Here is a 13,283-nt window from a genome sequence, read left to right on the forward strand (position 1 = left end):
CATATTGTCCATTCGAAGATTGAGGCTGTCTATCTTGCTGTCGATCGCCTGCAGGTTTTGCTGCATCACCAAAAGTGTGCTTTTTAGTGTACTAGTGCCCCTTGCCTCCAATTCTTGTTCGATATCCGACGTTGCCTATTTCTGAGATTTAGTGAGCCGTTTGGATTCAAATGTAAGCCTGGACTGGTCTTAATCCGTCTTGCCCATGGTGCTTTTTGCTCATGCCTGTATATGCAGATTTTGGCCCCCAACTCTTGTTTCAGTTTATATGCAGCACACACTTCACCTCACACCACAGGTTAATTCTGAGTAGCTATAGCCTTATCCGATACGTGTGCTTCTACAGTATTATGTGCAGCTAAATTAAAATAAAAAGCACTTAGGGCTTTGTCGTGCTTAAAAAAACTGTCAGTTTGATTATGCCCGCATTATATTTCTGGCGCTCTGTAAAGGCAACTCTTATCGTTGAGCTCTTTGAATAAAAGGCAGTGTACGCGCTAATACTATTTCTTGGTACTTCGTTTTTTTCGACCCCAGCAAACGCTATACGTATATCCGTGGCTTTCTATATATTTCTAGTGATTTCACTGAGTCAAATCATAGTCGCTAATCAGGCGCTGATCTACTTCGACTTTAAACTATTCAGACCACCTCTCCTTCAAACATCACCATGCATGACGTGGCGTACCAGCCTGTTTTTTCACGTTTATCAGCCGCGATTTACTTCTAGCTACTACAGGAGAGCAGCACCTGCCAATTTGCCCATACGCTGGGCTTCGGTTCACTTGTATTGGCACAGCGATCGGCCCAGCGCTCCGTGTAGAACTTCGCTCTTAGCCACAGCACAATCGGACTACTTTATCTCTGCAATCTGACGCACAGCAGATACGCTTTCTCCCTCTCAGCTCACACAGTTGGGAATACGATTAACTCCAATCTTTGGTTCCCTCCCCCCTTGTGGAGCACAACAGCTGTCTCAGCAGGTATTCACTTGCTCAGCAGACGTCTCTGGTAGCATCGGTGCATTAACAGCTCGTTCACGCCGCCATTTTGTCCAGGCCCCCTCACTGGCATAATTCACGTTCCAGAGCACTCAAACAGCATCTTTTGGGCCGCCAACTTACATTATTGGGTGTTATTGTTCGATTTAGTCCCTTTTCAAGTTAGATGCCAGCGGCGTTGTAGGATAATTAACGGATTTCAGCCCCAACCACCAGAGCAGCACTAATATGCGGCCATCTTGCTTCGGGCTCTCTAGCGACCCCAACCTTAGAATTGTTGATGTAAACAAAAGGGCTCTTCTTTGGTTTACTTCCACATTTCATTGTATAGGTCCTTTTTTTATTGACCCGCAGATCTTAGTCCTGCATAAAGGTGGTATAGTCCTCTTTAGGGCTTGCCGCACCCTCCCCGTTCTTGCCATTAGCACTGCATCATCTGTATAGGGAAGTATTGAAAAAGGGTGTGCTCCAATGTATGGGATATCTACAGCTCAAACCAGAGGCGCAACTAGAGCCAAATTTCGGGGGGGCTAAGAAAAAAAATCGGGGGGGGGCTGAATCTTTAAGCAATAGGCAGAGTGGAGCTGCAGGGGCTCTTAGAAGGGGTGAAACAACAGCGAGGCCTCATTAACATGCAAATGGTCTTTTAAAGACCTGTGAACTGCTCGGTGCGGCTGTGTGTGCGCCCGGGAAGCTGTCTCATCCCGGGCGGCCACACACGACGGGGGGGGGGGGGGGGGGCTGAAGCCCTTTGAGTCCAATGGGTATTGCGCACCTGGCTCTAACCACCAATGCTGATTCAATTCTGTTTGTGTATAGGGAGAAAAGGAAGGGGGCAAGAACGCACCCTTGCCTAACCCCCCATTTAATCCTAAATAATAGATTGCGCTCACCCTCTCTGCCATAACGGACACAGGCGCAGGCCTCTGAATACAGCTCCCTGATGAAAGTAATAATTGCAACCTTGGTACCCATCTCCAACATAAGTGCCTAGAGCTGGTGGGCGAGACGCAATCGAACACTGCCGAGAGGTCCATAAATGCCAGGTAAATGGAAACATTCTTAGCGATTGCATGCTTTTCTAGAAGCATACTCAAGCTTAGGCATTGTTTAGCAGTCACTAGCCCCTTCATAAAGCCAAACTAGGTATCAGCTTGGATATTATTGGCCACTGCCCAGTCTCCTAATCTACGTAGCAAGATGCAACCCATTACTTTAGCTGATGAATCAAATAGGGCTATGGGTTTATAATTCTTTTGGAGTGACTTATCGCCCTTTTTATAGATTGGCACAATAGTTGACTTTTTCAATGGGGATGAGGGCCCACCCTTGCAATTGCATTAAAAACGTTCACAAGCAAGGGAGCCCATAGAGCCTGGCAGTGAAAAAAAACATCCGCAAGCACCCCATCAGGACTGGGTACTTTGCCACAGCTACATTCACCCAGCACCCTCTGCACCTCCAATAAACAAAACACTAAAGGGGACTCTGCATCACTCGAGTAGATCATTGAAAAAGAATCAACCTACTGTAATTCCTGTATGTGCACGTCTGTAGAGGGGTCTGTAGATTCCTTAAAGTAGGGGGCGATAAGTACCCTCCTAAACCCTGAGCTATCTTTCTTCATACTGGGTTCCCAAAGAGACTCCCAGGCCCTTGCCTTGATCTCCTTTAATCTTGCTGCTTAAGCCTCTTTATAAAGTGCGTATAGACCTATGATGTGTTCCCTATCTCTCAGAATGGTACGTAGAGCCAGTTGTAACTTAGCCCAGGCTCTCGTGCAAGCTAAGTCAAACCATCCCCAAAAATGCGAATTGGCATTACGAGGATTGAGTCAGAGCTTGCTTTATATGGGCCAAGATGTCCAAAACGGCTGGCATAATCTGGAATGGGACCGTATCAGGTACATGGGCCTCTGTCTGCTTGTGATTAAGACCTCCAGGAAGAGACTTCACTTTGTCTACCTTGTCCCATCCTATGGAGAAGTAATTTCTCTTTGCTAGGACAGGTTTAAATCCCATACATGATCACAGAAACCCTGAAAAGTAACCTTGAAATCATCAATTAAAGTAGCTAGTGCCTCAGAAACTAGAACGTAATCAATTGCGGAAAAACACTCTGCACCCCTAAAAGTGTGGGTGAACCCGCCTGGGCGATCAGTCCCCTCATTCACCAGGACAAGATCAAGTTTCATCAAGAAGCTATTAAGCACATTGCCATACTCGTTATGCTCATAGTGTTGAAAATTGTCCTCCTCATCTATTAGACTGCAAACTGGCTTATGAGCCCTTAGTCAGTGATGGGCATTGAAATCACCCTCTCAAATCAGCTTGGGAGCCTGGCGATGATTGTTTCCAATGGTATGTATGGCTGACTCAAGATCAAACCCAACCTGTGAGGCACAACCATCAAAACGATTATTATAGTAGTTAAGAATTAACAAATCCCAGTCCCTGGGCACGTCACAGACTAGGCAATGGGGAGTCATTAATAAACTTTACCACTGCCACATAAAAAGTGTTTGTGATCAGCATGAGAAGATCTCCTTTCGTTCTGCTGACCAGTGAAGGAAGGGCTGATGAGTGGAACGTACTAAGCCCATCCAGGTAACTAGGGTCAATCTCCCATGTTTCTTGTAAGCAAATCACCTGGTACCTGACCACTGACGTAATCCAGTCTGAGTGCCCACATTTTTTTTCTCAACCCTGCAATATTCTAATATATGATCTTAGCAGGCTTAAAACTATTGACACTCTCCTCAGTATCAGTCAGCCCTGTAAACCCTCCTTACTGAAAGATCCCACTCTGGGCCTTCAAATGGAGCATATTTGTTGTGAAGTGCCACCCCAGAAGGACCCCGCAGTCTGAGCCAAACATTATGAACTCTCTCCCGGGAAAGCTCCACCTCCATACAAATTGTGGGGCAGTGGATTATAAGTTTCATAAAAGTATCCCAAGGGTAGAACAGATATGTTAGAGCCTCTTAAAGAAGAGAAGGGGAGAAAAGACATTAGAAGGCTCGATACCAGTCTAGGGTTATTGAAATTTACCACTATGGAGTCGCCTGAGAGAGTTTTGGAAAAAGGACCAACCCACTCCACCCTCCTCACCATAAAGATGTGTTCAGATATGGGATATTCATGCCCGCTAAATTTCATTAGCCAGTGAAGAGCTTTCAAAATCAACTGGGCTGTGAGCGCTAGGTGGCGCCTGACCGGCATGGCCGCCTTTCACTAAGGCTCCCGGCATCGGTCCCCGCAAATCCGGCTTACTCCTCTCCTGGACTGCCCTGGCCGGCTCCCTCGGAGTGCGGGGGTCCGTGAAGCTGCCCTGCCGCCCCGCACCGAATCCTGGGGCGCTGCGGGCTCTGGGAGCCTCCCTAGCCGTCGCGGAGCCAGACCGACGGCGTGCAGTGGCGGCTGTGGAACCGCGGCGCGGCCACGCTGAAGAAATTTAGCCCGCGGCGCCCACGAGGGGTGCAGGCCGGAAACTGCTGGACTGAGGGACGCGGTGGCCGTGGGGCTGCCGCGGGTGCTGCTGGCACTGGCCCGGTGCTGCCCTGCTTTGCTGACGCCGTCCGGAGCCCCGGGGGTGCTGGATCGGACCCCCCCGCGTGACGCAGAGCGGCGAACCAGGCGGTGAGTGGGGCTGGCCGCGACCGCTGCATCGGGGCAACTGCGGGGTTGGCTGTCCGGGGGAGCCCCCCCCCATCGGGCCGTGTGTCGGCGGCCGGGGGGCACGGGCCCCTGGCTCCCCCCCCCTTCTCCCTCCCCTCTCCTCCTGGTGGCGGCGCGGAACCGGCTCCATCGACCCCAGACCGGCTGCGGACTCCGGGTGCGGGGGGGCCCTCGCTGATTCGGGCCGCATACCGGCGGCCGGAGGGGGTGTATGTGCTGTCCCCCCATCCTCTTCCCCCCCCCCCTCCTCCATCGCTTGGACTCCCGGCTGCGGACCCTGACGAGTGACACCTTGCCCCTCCTGGGAACTGAGGGGAGACCCGGCTAATTGTTCCCTTGGAGACCTGGGCTGCGCTGGAGGTTGCGGCCCTGCGACGGCCGGCTGGGGGGCCCCCGGGCGACGGCCAGGAGCCTGGAACTGAGACCTACATTGCTGGACCCCGCTTTGCTGAGATGCCCGGCGGGGCTTGACCGCTGAGGCTGGTGCTCCCAAGCCGTTCCCGGCCGGTGGTCCTCCCGGACGGGCCTCCTGTTGGTCCCGCGGCGGCCCGGCTGCCCGTTGCCGTCCCGCGGGTGTGTCACCGGCTAGTTGCCCTCCTTCGCTGACGGACGGCCCAGAAATGGGTAAGGACAGAGCCGCCAAGCCGGCGTCCGGGGCCACCCAAACCAGGATGGACAAATTCACAACCTCCGACAAAGGGCCCGGCCCCACGGGCGAACAGGCCCCGGCCCCTGCTGCAGACCTGGCTGCCATCCTGCAGGCCATCAACTCGTCCCGCGCTTCGCTCGAGGGCATGGTGGGTGAGGTCAAAGTGGACGTCGCTCTTCTCCGGCAAGATCTGAGGAACGCCACCACCCGCATTTCGGAAGCCGAGTCCCGGATATCCACGGCCGAGGACGACATCCGCCATCTGCAAGACCAGGTTCGGGAGTTGACCACCCACTCTAAGGAGTTGCACCGCCGGGTCGAGGATGCAGAAAATCGCGCCCGACGCAGCAACCTGCGCTTGGTGGGTTTCCCGGAGGGAGTTGAATCGGGCCGGGCGGACGACTTCATGGAGCGCTGGTTCCGATCCTCGATGCCGGCGGACAGCCTGTCGGCTTCGTTCGTGGTGGAGAGAGCCCACCGCTCCCTGGCCCCCAGGCCCCCAGGGGCTCCACCCCGGCCGTTCATCCTAAAGCTCTTGAACTTCCGTGACCGAGATGCCATTCTCCGTGAAGCCCGGCGCTTGGATGCCCTCCACTATCAGAACCACAAAATCATGGTCTTCCCGGACTACACCCGCGAAGTCCAGGAGCTGCGCCGCTCCTACACTGAAGTGAAACAAAAACTGCGCTCCCTGGGACTCCAATACCAGCTCCAATTCCCAGCCCGCCTCCGGGTCATCTTCCAGCAAAAGACTCTCTTCTTCGATACACCGCGGGCGGCCTGGACCTGGTTGGCGGAGGAGCACCCCTTGCAGCATTCTGGGCGCGGATCGCCTCTGGGTCCGCGGGGGAGACGGGGGAGACCCCGGACATCGAAGACCCGTCGGCGGCATCGGACATTGCCCCGGGAGCGCACAACGGGGGAGGCGACCACCGCGCGCTCTGGGGGCCGGCCAAGCCAGAGATCGAGAACCTCATCGGCCTCCTCAGCCGCACACACCAGTCCCGTGGCGGATGGGCAGCGGGCCGCGTCACCTCGGCTTACAGGCCCTGCAACCCACCCGGTTGAGTTGGTGGACACTTCGGACCTCTCTCGCAGCCCTACCATTTGACTTTCTTTGCTTACCTTTGGGGTGGGGGGGGTGGGAGATGCTGGGGCGGGGGTGGAACGTCCCGCTGTCAATGTTGCTCTAGGCCAGGGCAGGTAAATCAGGCTTGACTTTTGATGTATCAGGGGTCCACTAGCGCTCAAGCCCAAGCGTTTTAGTTTGGTGGTTCTTCCATTTGGTTCGGGCGACAGATGCTTCCGTTTTTGAAGTATAGGGCGGGGGGTGGGGGGTTGGGGTTGGTTTGGGGTTGCTTCTTCCTCGTTGGGGAGATTTTGTTGGTGGGGGGTGACTCCCTCTTATCTGTTGTGCTAAGGTATCATGTACTGTCTATCCCGCTCTCTCACCTGACGCTCCGCTGTCCCTCCTCTCTGGGAACCTACTCGGACGCGCCTCCACTGGCCCATTCTTCTGTCCTTGACTATGGCTGACCCACCTGTCCCTAGGGCCGCCATGCGCATACTTTCCTGGAACGTCAATGGCCTCCTGGACCGTTTCAAACGCATGGCGGTCCTCAAATATGCACAACGGGCAGAGATCGATGTACTCCTCCTCCAGGAGACTCACTTGTTGGGTAACAACTGCCCCTTCCTTGGCCGTTACGGTTATGACAGGGTATGGCACTCAGGTTTTGCTCGGGGATCCCGGGGGGTGGCCATATTGCTTCGCAAGTCTTTTCCCTTTGTCCTGACTCGGGTGCTTTTGGACCCCCAGGGTATGCTACTGGTAGTGTGTGGCACTCTGGAGGGCCGACCCCTTACCCTGATGTCCCTCTACGCAGCGCCGTCCCTCCTGCCGTCAGCCCTTTCCCACGCAGCGGATATCCTCCCGACACTTCCTGCAGGGGCCCTGATACTCGGCGGGGACTTTAACGCTGTCTACTCGCCCCATATGGACTCGACGGGTCCGGTCTCTTCGACCCGCGTCGCCCGCGCAAAACAACTCTCCTCTTGGGCGGAATCCCAGGGCCTCTGCGATGTCTGGAGGATCTGGCACCCGCAGGCGCGCCAATACACCCACACGTCGGCGGCCCATCACTCCCACGCCCGGATCGACCTCATCTTCGTGCCCTCTACCGACTGCGCGGGGGTGCGGGACGCACGCATTCTTCCGAGGGGCCTTTCGGACCACTCGCCGGTGCTCCTCGCTCTCGGTCCCCCCCCCCTCTCTGCCCGTCCGATATGGCGTCTGAACGCTTGGTTCCTTCACGACAAGGCTTTTCGGAGGGCGGTCGGGGGCGAGATAGTCGACTACTACTCTCATAATGAGGGCTCTGTCGTCTCCCCCGCCGTCCTCTGGGAAGCTGGCAAGGCGACTGTTCGGGGCGCCGCTAAAGGGCACCTGCAACGTCAACGACGGGCTCAATCCCAGAAGCTCGCGGACTGTGAGGCCCAGGCCTTAGAATTGGAGCGTAGTCTGGGAAACCTAGCCGATGCCACACGGTCTCGTCGCTTGGCCTTCCTGCGGGAAGAGATTCGCCTGCACTCCCTGGAAGCGGCGAAGATCCTATGGCGCTCCTCGGTGGCCCGGGTGTACGGTTGGGGAGACAAAAACGGCACTCTTCTCCACCGCCTGGCGACCTATCCCCGGGCGGGCAGGATCATTCCAGCCATCGCGGACCCTGCGGGTGGAGTCCACACGGTCTCAGTGGCGATAGCCCAGGCATTCGCTGACTACTACTCCCGGCTGTACCGTCTCCGACCGTCCACGCTCTCCCTGAATGAGTTACTGGGAACAAACGGGGCGACACTAGCGCGGCTGCAGCCTGAGATTTCTGAGACCCTGGATTCGCCGATCGAGCTACAGGAGATTGAAGAGGCGATCGGCCGCCTGGCACCCGGGAAGACCCCGGGACCCGACGGGTTCCCCCAGGAATATTACGCTCACTACCGTGAGACACTGGCCCCGAGGCTTCGGGACCTCTTTGCGGCCGTGGTGGAGACGGGCTCGTTCCGGCCCGAAACGGATACAGCAACCATAGTTGCACTCCCCAAGACACAGCCCCCCTCGCGGTCCTGTTCCGACTACCGGCCGATATCCCTTATTAACACAGAACTCAAAATCTATGCCATGGTCCTGGCACAACGGTTACGCCCATCGCTCGCCTCCCTGGTCCATCCGGACCAATGTGGCTTTATGCCGGAGCGGGGGACCAGACACTGTCTACGGCGCCTCCACCTCGCGATGGCGCACCGCGGCCGCCTTTCCCCCTATCTGGCCCTCCTCTTGGTCGACTTTGAAAAAGCCTTTGATTCCGTGGGTTGGGCGTACTTGGGTGAGGTCCTGGAGCGTATGGGCTTCGGTCCCCGGTTCCGAGCCATGGTAATGGTCCTCTATGCGCACCCGCGGGCCCGTGTGTTGGTCAATGGGGCACTTTCTCTCCCATTTCCCATAGGCCGGGGGACGCGCCAGGGTTGTCCGCTCTCGCCCCTCCTTTTCGCTCTGGCGATGGAACCCCTGGCGGTGCTGATTCGCGCGGATCCTGTTCTTCGAGGATGGGAATGGCCAGATGTGGCCCCCGACAAGATCGCCCTATACGCGGACGACGTCCTCCTCTATCTCTCGGACCCAGCGACCTCGGGACCCCGGGTCCGTCGGATCCTCCATCGATTTGGCCAAGCGTCGGGTCTTCACCTGAACCCCAAAAAATCCGTCCTAGTCCCGCTACACCCGTCGCGGGAATGTTTCGACTGGCAGTCGGACATCCCCCTCCGGAGACTCTCCTTTAAATACCTGGGGATTTGGGTCACCCTCCTTCCGGAACTATGCTGGGCCCTTAATGTGGCTCCGGTAGTCAACAAAACCAGGTCAGACATGCTCCGGTGGCAGTCCCTCCCATTGAACCCGCTAGGGAGAGTCGCTCTATACAAGATGATGATCCTCCCCAAATTTCTTTACATACTACAGAATACTCCATGCCCTTTTCCGCGCCCGTGGTTCCGAGACCTGGATAAAATGGTGACCAAATTCCTTTGGGGCGGCGGTAGGCCTCGGCTGGCCTTGGATCGCTGCAGGGTCCCCTCCTACGATGGCGGTCTGAGCATGACCAATCTATATCTTTATTACCTGGCCACCCAGTTACTGGTGATCCATGACTGGTTCTCGGGAGGCTGGGGCGACCCGGCTTATCGTCTCGAGGTGCAAGGCCTTGGGTTCTCCTCCATCCAAAACATGCTCTATGGCACAACGGTCCCCCTATCACTCCCCGACGTCGTGCGGGCTCCTTTCCTCGCGTGGCGCGCGGCACTGCGGCACACTAGATGGTCGGGGACGTCCACACAACTCACTCCGCTTTGGCACGGGACCTGGCTGTGGGAGGTGGTGGGATTGGCGGGCTTTCGGCAGTGGGACCTTCTTGGTATCTCCTGTCTGGGCGATTTATGGCGTGGGAGCCGCATGTGTTCCTTCCAAGAGCTTCAGACCCGCTTCTCGCTGCGGCCCTCCCAATTCTACCGATACCTTCAACTGCGCCACGCGGTCCGGGCTCACGTCCCTCTAGACTCCAGACTGCCTCCACATAGCCCACCTGAAGCTCAGGTGATGCTGGGGTATCTGGGAAAGGGGGGTATATCCCGCATTTACAAATCCCTGATTAACAATTCCCCGGTGGACTGGAGCGGGCTCAAACAGCGATGGGAGGCCTGGGTGGGACCCCTGGACGAGGCGGACTGGAGGGACGCCCTTATGGGCCCTCGGTCGCTTACCACCTCCGCTAGGCTGCGGCTCATCCAAGTCTACTACCTCCACACCGCCTATCTGACTCCAGACCGCCTGTATCGGGCGGGCCTCCGTGTGGACGCCTCCTGCACCCGTTGTGGGGTGGCTCCGGCAGATTTTTTCCACATGGTGTGGTCTTGTTCCCGTCTACACGATTACTGGGCAGCGATTGAAACTGAGCTAGCGGAGGTCTTGGGTTGGGAGGTTCCCCATGAGCCTAGAATGGCCCTGCTGGGCATCATGGACGGGATCGACGGGTCCCGTAACGAAAAGTACTTCCTCACCACTGCCCTTATGGTGGCTAAGAGAGACATAGCGGCAGTATGGTCACAACCGGACCCACCCAGAGTGGCTACCTGGAGTAGAGGGGTGGACTGGTGTGCGGCCCAGGAGCGGTCGTTGTATGCTGCGCGGGGCTGCCCCAAAAAATTCCGCAAGATATGGGGGAAGTGGCTGGGGGGCATGATTTGAAAGGTGGGGACGCAGGGGGTGGGGACGGAGGATGGGGGAGGGTGGGAGGGTCTTTGCAATGGTTTATTGATGCTTATCCAAATGCAGTCACTGATGCCTTGTTTAATGCACTGCTGTATCTCATTCTTGATACTGTTCTTTATGCCGCAAAACACAATAAAAATTTGTTTATCAAAATCAACTGGGCTGTACCAGCTTAAGTCTGGGGGCATTCACAAAAATTACCATGTCTGGACATGCTGCCGGGCGAAGTGTAACAGTTCAGCTTCCCTTACCAGGGTCTCCTCTGGGGTAGAACAAGGCTTAGATATACTAAGTAATTTGACAACTTTTCTTCAACAGACTCCAGGCGGTCATGTAGTGGATTAATACATGCTTTTACCATACATTCTACTCTGCTGCATATATCATAAACATTGGAAGGAGTCAATAGTGCCACAGCGCCATCCTGCTTGGATTTGTCCCCGTTACATGCTTCTGTCGACTTCTTGCGCAAGGGGCCACCCTTATTCTTTTTTTACTGGGGGCTCAGTACAAGGAAAAGTATCAACGTGGGGTATGCAACCTTAAAGGGGAGATGAGTGGACAAGGAACATCTGTAGGACCGTTAGGGCCCCGAGGGGCAGTCAAAAGTCTGAAGAAAGTTAATGTCCCCTTATCTCCCTTATCGAGAGAACTCCTGCTGCTGGCAACAAGAAGGAGTCTATGGTGGTTATCGTATCCCCTCTTGCGGCCTAAGTGTGGCCTTCTTTTTCCATATATTTCAACTAGCAGAGGAGAACATCCCATGGTGGTTAAAATACAAAACCCGAGGGCACAAAATTTAGGGCCAAGAGAGGGGTCCCGGTCCGGCATCCTTTGGCCATGAACCCCCGGGCACGCACCTATTTGTGCTCCTCATGTTGGTGCCCCGCCAGAGTCTGAGGGACGTAACCCCACTACAGAATAGCTCTCTGTATCACAGCGGGCAGGGAAAACTAGACAGGAAAACCAGTTTGCGTACACCCCTTGTTGATATCTGACACAGGAACAATCTAAATTAATTAGTTCAGATTCACATAAATCGCAAATGAGAACTGATTATCTTTTCTTGACCAAAATGCTACTTAACTTCACAACAGAAGCAGATATTGGGCAAATACTCTCCTCCAATCATGCTCCCACCTTTCTGACGCTCAAGATCTGAATACTCAACAGCAGTACTCACAGACAGTACCTCACTGTAAAATTCCTCAACAAGAGACTGTCCCTCAAGAGACTTAATACTGAGTTCTTTAAGACCAATGAGTCCCCAGATATCTCGAAAGTAGTAGTCTTCTAGGCCTGTAGGGCAAAGCTGTGAGGCAAATTTATCATTCTAGTAGCCCAGAAGAAATAAAAGGCACTAAATGAGTCAAAATGGTTAATGAAAGCAATTAGGAAGCTGTAAAAACAGTTTAACAAGGACTGCCTCCTGTCAACTTTCCTGGTCTCCTGAAACTTAGAAATGTAATATAACAAGGGTTATACTAATGCAGCAGATCATTTCCTTATTTGTATTAAATCAAAATATCACACTGATGTAACAGAGGAGGTAGACTCTTTGGCAATTAGTTAAAAGCTAGGAAGAAGAAATCAAAAGTCATTGCAATAACAAAAGCAAGGGATGTTATCAGTCATTTGCACCAAAACATAGACCTCTCACATCTCAAATCCGAAATTACAGAATCAGATATCATCAACAGAATAGAGAATCTCAAATAAGAAGCATGTGGAGTAGAGGGTCATCTGCCCAAATTTTAACCCCACTCTAAGATGTGTTAACACTGAGATGTCTCTCTGTTTGCAATCATTTTATTGATAAATGTAACCCTCACGACACGCATCCGTAAGTAAGGCAAAGATCCCCAGAATAAAAACCCTAATTGCAAAATTCTAGCAAAAATCTTGGCCAGTCGCTTGAACTCTATAATACCATTTCTGGTCCTTCTTTGCCAATCCAGATTCAATTCAATTCAAAAACTTTATTCGATCATGAAATAATGATCATAAAAGTACATACATACATTAATAAAAACATGAGGTTACAGCAAATTTTAAAATTAATCATATGTCATAGACGGTGCTTTTCCTCATACATATCGATTTTAAAATATATACAGCAGTAAAATAGCAAATGTCCTGTGAGTTAAGCCCAAATAAAAGCCCCATGGCTGAAGCAATGTTAAATACTTTATGTTTTTTAAAAAGTGGTTTCAGATATATTTTTCGAAGATGGAGATAAAGAGGGCATAGCAGTAAAAAATGCTCCGTACTTTGTTTAGTAGTCCCATCACACGGACAGGGGGCAGTAGTATATGTCTTCATTACAGGATACGCAACAAGCAAATGAACAGTCCCCATCCGAAGTCTTGTTAACACAAATTGGTGGGAACGAATATTAACCATTTTAAGGTATCCTGGGGGCCCCATTTCTTCCTTGTTATATTTGTCATAGAAAACATGTGTGGAGAACTGGACAGTAGCTGCAATACGCTTCGTCCTGCTAACCCTCAGAAATTCATGTTTAATCTCAGTCTTTGAAATATCTAAAACACAAGAAGGGTTATCACAAACCCTAAAATTAAAAAGGTCATCAAACGTTCGAATGATATAGTTAAGCCACGGGATACGGGAACATTTAT

The sequence above is a fragment of the Triturus cristatus genome, chromosome 6 (assembly GCF_964204655.1).
Source record: "Triturus cristatus chromosome 6, aTriCri1.1, whole genome shotgun sequence".
NCBI classification, from domain to species: domain Eukaryota; kingdom Metazoa; phylum Chordata; class Amphibia; order Caudata; family Salamandridae; genus Triturus; species Triturus cristatus.